We start from the raw sequence: 7,432 nt of genomic DNA, 5'->3' as shown, positions 1-7,432 counted from the left end.
GTAAGCTTGAGAAACCCAATTAAACAGGTTTTCTTAGTTTAAGGATGCTCGGAGTCTTATTTTAATTTTATTTAATATATGTTTTTTTCTTCTTCTTCTCCCCAAAGTCCCCCAGTACATAGTTGTAAATTCTAGTTGTGGGTCCTTCTGGTTGTGCTTATTTTTAAATCAATTTTATTGAAGGATAGTTTGTATACGATAAATACACAATATACACAGTAAATGTATACAATAAATATGCAACATATACCATAAAATGTACCCATTTTAAGCCCATAGTTCAGTAAGATTCAATCAATGCATCCACTTACATAACCACCACCACAAACGAGATCTGGAACGTTCTCATCTCCCCAGAATGTTCCTTCTTGCTCCTTTGCAGACAAACGTTATCCTCCCCCGGCCGGCCCGTCGGCTTTTCTATGGTGGTTGGCTCAGGGAACGCAGTCTTTGTCTCAATGTTTCCCATCTTGTGAGGCTGTGTCTTTCCGGGTCCTTTTCCTAGAGAGAGTGAGCAGACTTTTCCGGGGGTCTGTCCTTATCTGCGTCCATTGGTGCCTCTCTCTTGCTGGCTTCTTCAGCTCCATCAAACTGGAATCATTTTTGTAAAGTCAAGTCTTCAAAATGGATTCATTCGGGCATTCTTAGACAGGGTGTGATAACCAGGAATCTACGGGAATCGTGGGCTGGGCAGACACGGCTGCTCAAGCTAAAGGAGGGAGTTGGGAGGTGCCAGGAGGAGGCGATGGGGCAGCTGGTTTCCCGCATCCTCACTCGACTGCAGAAGCTGCTGTGGTACCCAGCGGACGCCGGCGGAGTGTGAGAAAACATCGCCTGGGCTGGTGGAACAAAATGCCTCAAAGTGGGTGGCCTAAGACAACCAAAAATTATTGCCTTTCGGTTCTGGAGGCTAGACGTCTGCAATCACGGGGTCAGTAGGGTTGGAATCTTCTAGAGGCTCTAAGGGGGGAACCCTTCCTTGCATATTCCAGTGTCGGGTGGCAGTTGACAATCCTTACCTTTGCTTGGCTTGTAGACATCACTCCAGTCTTTGCTTCCGTCTTCACATAAATATCATCCCTCTGTATGTGTCTCTGCCTCCTCTTCCAAAAGGACACCCGTCGTAGGACTTAGGGACCCCTCTACTCCAGTATTTCAAGATCCTGTAAGGTTCAAGTCAGGTCACGGGCATAGGTACTGGAGGTGAGGACTTCCACGCGCTTTTTTGAGGGGAGAACGATTCAACCTACAACACATGAATAAAAAAGACGTTGTGTGGATGGAAGCAGTGGTCGTAGGGGTCCCCATCATTAGGGACGGGCTCATCTGCAGATAGGGCTGCCTGAATAGATTGGAAATGGAGAAAGAGATCAGGTCACAGGGAAACCTGGTGCACAAAAGGAACTCAGGGTTCTCGAGCAGACGTATTTGCAAGCAAATGATTGGCCCCCAAAAGATTCCTCCAGAAAAGGAGCGAGTATTTGGAGACAGGAGAAGAGCTCACTGAGGCTTGCCTTGTCTATGTGACTCCATCGCAGCCCTAAGCTAGTGAGGATCCCGAAGAAGGTAGATTGCAATTTACTTGGAGCTCAGCGGGAGCCTTTTGATGGAGCTTTCTGAAACAAGAGACAAACTGGAAAAACTGCGATAATGAGGATGGTGAACATTCCATGAATTGTTCAGGCAACTCGCCCGCACTTTCCTGATCTTGCCAGAAGGTGTGTGTCAAAAGAAAGTTTCCACACAGCTAGGTTGTGACTGCCACCTGGCTGACGGGTGTTGCAACGTGCATCCAGAATTCAGAAACGTTGACACGTCGGGGCTTTGCAAATATTTCCTCCCGTGCTGGGTGCTGTCTTTTCACTCTCGATAGTGTCCTTTGATACACACGAGTTTTTGTTTTTGGTGAAGTCCAGTTTATCTATTTTTCTTTTATTGCTTGTGTCTTTGGTGCCATATCTAAGAGATCACTGCCAAATCCCACATCGTGAAGATTTGCCCCAATGTTTTCTTGTAAGAGTCTTGTCATTTTTAGCTCTTTTAGTTAAGTCTTGGATCTATTTGGAGTTAATTTTGTGGTCCATCCGCACAGCGGAATATTATGCACCCACGAAAAGGAGGGAAGCGCTGACACGCCTATAATGTGGACGAACCTTGAACACGTCATGCTCAGTGAGAGAAGCCAGACAGTACATGATTCCATTTATGTGAAATGTCCAGAACAGACCAGTCCCTAGAGATTTGTGGTTGGGAAAGTCTCTTCGTGGTTGCTGGGGACTGGAGGTGGGGGGAAGAATGAGGAATGACACTTAATAGGTACCAGGTCTCCTTTTGGGGTGATGAAAATGTTCTGGAATTAGATAGAGATGACGGTTGCCCAACATTCTTAGACTAAAACCCTTTGAAGTAAAACCCATTGAATTGCATGCTTTACGATGATCACAATGGTGAATTTTGTGGTTTGTGTATTTTTACTACTGTAACAAAATGAAAAAAGAACATGGGGATAAAAATGTGTGTTTTAGAACATATAAAGTAGAGTTTGTCACCTGCCCCAAATCCCTTTTCTAGTAAGTGGTTTGAGCCCTGGCAGTGATGGACGTGAACCTGTCCACTTAACCGTGTAACCCGCCGTCTGGATTCCCCCGAGAGAAGAGAAGGTTGCATTTGATTTCTTCCTTTAACAAACAGGCCAGGGCATCCTTCCTTTGAGCGGCATTGGAAGGCCGTGGGTCTAATCTTCACCAATGGACGTCACCTTTCTCTGAAATCTGCAGATCCCGCCGTCCATCTGGACACACTCTATGCGTTGGGGATCAGAGTTTCATTGTGTGGCAGAGGGAGAATCTCACAAATGATCAAAACTGGGGGAATCTTTCCACATAACTTCAGTTTTCAATGGGTGAATTCCAGCAATATGGCCCCACGGTCCTTGCTTGAATGTCCTCGGTGGTATCATTCTCTGTCTCACTCTTGCGAGCTTGGGGGTCCTGGATCATAGAGGCTGTGTGGTAGGCCGATAACAGAAGAATCTTGGATGGCACTTTCCAGCTGTGTGACTTTGAAGAGGTTGCAGAACCTCTCTGTTTCTCTATTTCATCATTGGTGGGATGGTACATGTGTGCCCAATGCCACCATTGGAGTGGCTGGAGGTTACACACAAAGTGCTTGGAACAAGGTAGGCTTGATGCGGGAACCCTGGAGGGCTGGTGATTGTTCTTTGCAGCTGAGAAATGGCAGGAAGAAACCCTCAGCTGCCTTTCACAGTGCAAGCTCTGGATTGAGAGGGTCCCAAGAAACGTATTTTTCTGCTGCACTGAAACCAAACCATTGTGTGTTTTGGTTTTGAGTCATTTTGGGTTCTAAGGTTCCAAGGAGGTGTGTAAGACATTGCTTTCGTAAATTCCTTCCGGGGTAAGCTCTAATTTGGACCCTGTTCCTCCCACGTCCCCCGCCCAGACTTCTACTGGATCTTCAGGTTTGGGAACGAAGACTTCCCTTCTGGAAACATCCGTGGATCTCACTCTTAACTCCAGGTCTGGATTTCCGGTGACTCCTTCGTGCTTCCATCACGGCCGACACAAAAGCTTCTTCTCCGTGATTTTTTTCCTGGTTCTTTTCAATTAATCGTTGCTCTTTGAGACGACTTAGCTAAAAACGTGCCTTTGCTTTGAGGCTTAATGGTGCAGTGTTTCTAAGGGGCACGCGTTTAGGCCAGAAGATGAAAGCTACCCTTGAAAGGATGTCGCAGGGTTTAAGATGCTGAAATTCATCTTCTTATCATCTGTTCCCTCTCCCCTCCTTTTCACACCTAACTGGAGTCCTTGGTGAAGTCTCCAGAAAAATTATCTTGGCAGAAAACGTCTTCAGTTTCATTAAATCCCCTTAATTATATGTGTCTGTTGACTACCAGTTGAAAGGTGGAGGTGAATGATTCCTAAATAATTATGCGACAGCTGTCACCGTAGGTTATGTTTAAATATAAAAATAATTGACAGACCCGAGCGGTGCCCGACCTTGGTGCTTAATAAACATTTAATTATAAGGATGAGGACGGCAAGTTTGAGCTGTGGCAGGAACTTGCGAGACCAGAGTCCGCCAATGTAGGAGCTCGAGAAAACGACTCGTTTCCAGTAAGTAAAATGTGTCAGGTTTACTGTGATTCTGGTTGGGTGTGCTTAAATTTTTAAATGGTCCGTGGGATTGAGAGTAAATAGCTGAGTAGTCCTTTTATAAAAGTCTTCTTTCTCTCTCTCTTTTTTTTTTTTTTGGAACATTTTCTGGAATTTTATACAAATGGGACCCTGTGGTATTGACTCGTTTGTGTGGCTTCTTTGACTGGGCATCGTCATTTTGGGATTGATGATTGTTGTTGTCTGTATCAATAGCTTATTCCTTGTTGTTGCTGAGTAATATTCTGTGAATTCTGGTTGTCCCAGAGTGGGTTTATCCATTCATCTGTGAGAGGACACTCGGGGTGTCAAATATGATTTTCCGTAGTGGGTTTTCTGTGTTTAAGAGTGTAGACCAATCAAAGATCATGCAGTCGGGTGACATTTGCTTGGTCACAAGGTGATAACGTCTGTACAGGTAAGTTTGGAAACTTCAAAATTTGTCTTTTCCTTTTTTGGAGGGTATCTATTACAATCCTTGAATTGGCTTATGCATCGCAATGAATACTGAATGTTGAAAATCAAAGGTTAACACATAGCGCAATAATTTTGCTCCTTTACAGACTGGGCTTCTGCTCTCTAAATTTCCTTCATAATGGCTGTAATTTAATTTTTTTTACTAGTCGAGTTTTTCTTACTGAAAAGCAAATAATGGAGGGGCGGGGTCTATGTCATCCAATGGAAAAACCAGCTTTATATTAATTGCTAGAAAAAAAAAGAATGTTTTTTAATAACAAATGTATTTAAAGTTTTCCATATCGTTGAGTATTTTCCTTTATATTTTATGATAATGATGTTCCAAGACTCAGTCAACGTCGGGCAACTTGGGGAAAGTTTGGGAATTTATGGGAATCTCTTCGGAAATCTCTTGCCTCCGTGAGGAACCACATGATAAAGCTCTAAGCCAGCTTATTACATTCCTTCCGGTAGGAAATTAGGAAAACAAAGTAATGAAGATGCCGCTATCTAAGTTTGAATTATTAATACATTTAAATTTTTAAAAAGAAGGGAATTGCAGGCTTATATTCTAAATCAACATCTCTGTGAAGGAGAAAATCAGAATCTCGCACCGTTGAAAAATAGCGGGAGATAGCACGCAAGAAGATAATTTCCCGTTAGTCTAGTTCAGTGGATTTCACTGTGGGGAGAGGGTGGTTTCGTCTGCTGGGGGACATTTGGTGACGTCTGGGGACGTTTTTTGGTTATCAGTGTTGGAGGCGGAGGGTGCTCCTGGCATCTGGTGGGTGGAGACCAGGATGCCGCTCGACATCCTGCAGTGCACAGGATGCCCCACCGCAGAGCGTGGTCCAGCCCCAAACGCTCCTGGTGTGAGGTTGAGAAAGCCTGGTCGAGAACATTTGCCCGACTCTCCGAGTGTGCCTCTCAGCCTCAGGTCACGTAGACAACGTGGAGTTTTTACCTCTTGCCTTTACTGACACCGCCCCCTTCGGGGCTTTGGTTCTGAGCACACAGCTAAGGAAGGAAGGACAGGCTTACGTGGGAAATACGATCCATTGTATTTCTTCACTTTAAGGTATGAAATGCTAGGGCCGGCCCCGTGGCCGAGTGGTTAAGTTCGGGCGCTCCTCTTCAGCCGTCCAGGGTTTCACAGCTTTGGATCCTGGGTGTAGACATGGCACTGGTCAGGCCATGCTGAGGCGGCGTGCCACATAGCAGAGCCAGAAGGACCTACAACTAGAATATACCACTATGCACTGGGAGGCTTTGGGGAGAAGAAGAAAAAAAAAAAAAAAGAAGAAGACGATTGGCAGCAGATGTTAGCTCAGGGGCTAATCTTTGGGAAAAAGAAAGCATTTATATAAGGTATGAAATGCTGAGTTTTGCTGAATTTTCCCTGGGTTGTAATGATGTCTCAGACTCACTCATCTGAAGGCTGACCATTTCCATCAAGATAACTTGGGGGTCACACTGGGCCCGAAGCCATTTTTCGGCATCCGCTCTGCAAGTAGACCGTGGGTTCGTATATAATTGCACATTTTCAGGTGTGTAAGGGAAGGAAGGAATTCTCTCTTGTTGGGAGAACTTCCGAGACTCGTTTTCATGGCTACCGTATTGTAGTGTATGAATATCTTATTTAATGGATAATTTAATTAATGGAGAGGCTGTGTTTGGATTTATTAGTTTGACTGGAAGCTACACCCCGCTCCGGAAGCCCATTTTATCCACGGAAGAGTGGGGCTGGTGATATTATTAGCCGTCCTTCCTCATGGAGAAGTGGCAAAGCTGAAGGAGACACGGCCCGGGTAGCTTGACTACACCTTGGATGAAAGGTCCCGTAAAAGTAATCACCGTTTGGGTTTCAGCTTCCGTCGGGGCATGCATTACGGAATTACATGGCTCTACCATCAAAGAGATCCAGGGCATCAAGGAGTGCGTTCTCCTTATTTTAAAGGGGATAGCACAGAATTCTGCAGTATGAATATATCCCAGTTTATTGAAGCCATTCCTCTTTAGAACGAGCGTGTCAGTTGGTTTCAATTTGGCTCTATTTAAAAACAACGTTGCAACAAGCATCCTCTCTCTTGCCTTTTCGCCGCCCCCCCCCCCCCCCAGTCCCACCCCGAGGCTGGTGTCTGTCTCGGGGGAACGAGTACAAATGCTCCGTTGTCCTTAAAATTTACCTTTTTCTGGTTGCTGAGGAGGCTGAGCAGATTTTTATGTGCTTATCCATCATTTTTGTGACTTCTGTGAATTGCCAGTTGACGTCCTATGTCTAATTTTTCTGTTGGATTTTTCTTCCTTTTCTAATTTATTTATTGAAAATATTGCAGATAGTTTTGTCCTTCCTTGAGCGTGCCTATGTTTTGCTTTGCTGATAGGATCTCTTGTTATGTAGAAGGTTTTTTAAATTACTTAGATTTGTTTCCTGGGGCAGCTGTAACAAATTACCATAAATTGGGAGCTTAAAAACCACAGGAATTCATCCTTTCCCAGTGCTGGAGACCGAGAGTCTGAGATGAAGGGGCGTCGCAGGGCCGCGCTCCCTCCGGAGGCTCCAGGGGAGGGTCCCTCCTGCCTCTTCCAGCGTCCGGGGCTCCAGGGTCCCTGGGCTGGTGGCCGCCTCCCTCCCGTCTCTGCCTCCGTCCTCACGGGGCTGCTCCTCTGCGTCTGCGTCTCCTCTTCTGTCTCTGAGGAGGACGCTGTCCTTGGATTCAGGGCCGCCTCCTCCAGGAAGCCCTCCTCTCCATCCTGGATTCAGGGCCGCCTCCTCCAGGAAGCCCTCCTCTCCATCCTTGATT

The 7,432-nt window shown here is 45.6% G+C and overlaps 1 protein-coding gene across 9 annotated transcripts in view; it reads left to right on the top strand.

Annotated features, from left to right (window-relative positions):
• Positions 1–7,432, top strand: part of ARSH (arylsulfatase family member H) — a 61,917-nt gene that overhangs the window by 24,439 nt on the left and 30,046 nt on the right. The window contains exon 1 of one of the 9 annotated variants that reach the window (XM_046674129.1): positions 3,162–4,133. The exons of the other annotated variants lie outside the window; for them this stretch is intronic. The gene's annotated coding sequence lies outside the window, so the exon portion shown is untranslated. Of the gene's footprint in view, positions 1–3,161; positions 4,134–7,432 lie in introns of those variants that run through there. 9 annotated transcript variants of the gene reach the window in all.

Source organism: Equus quagga, chromosome 10, assembly GCF_021613505.1.
Source record: "Equus quagga isolate Etosha38 chromosome 10, UCLA_HA_Equagga_1.0, whole genome shotgun sequence".
NCBI lineage: Eukaryota > Metazoa > Chordata > Mammalia > Perissodactyla > Equidae > Equus > Equus quagga.
Note: the sequence above shows the minus strand (reverse complement) of the source record. Positions and strands in the feature narration are given on the sequence as shown.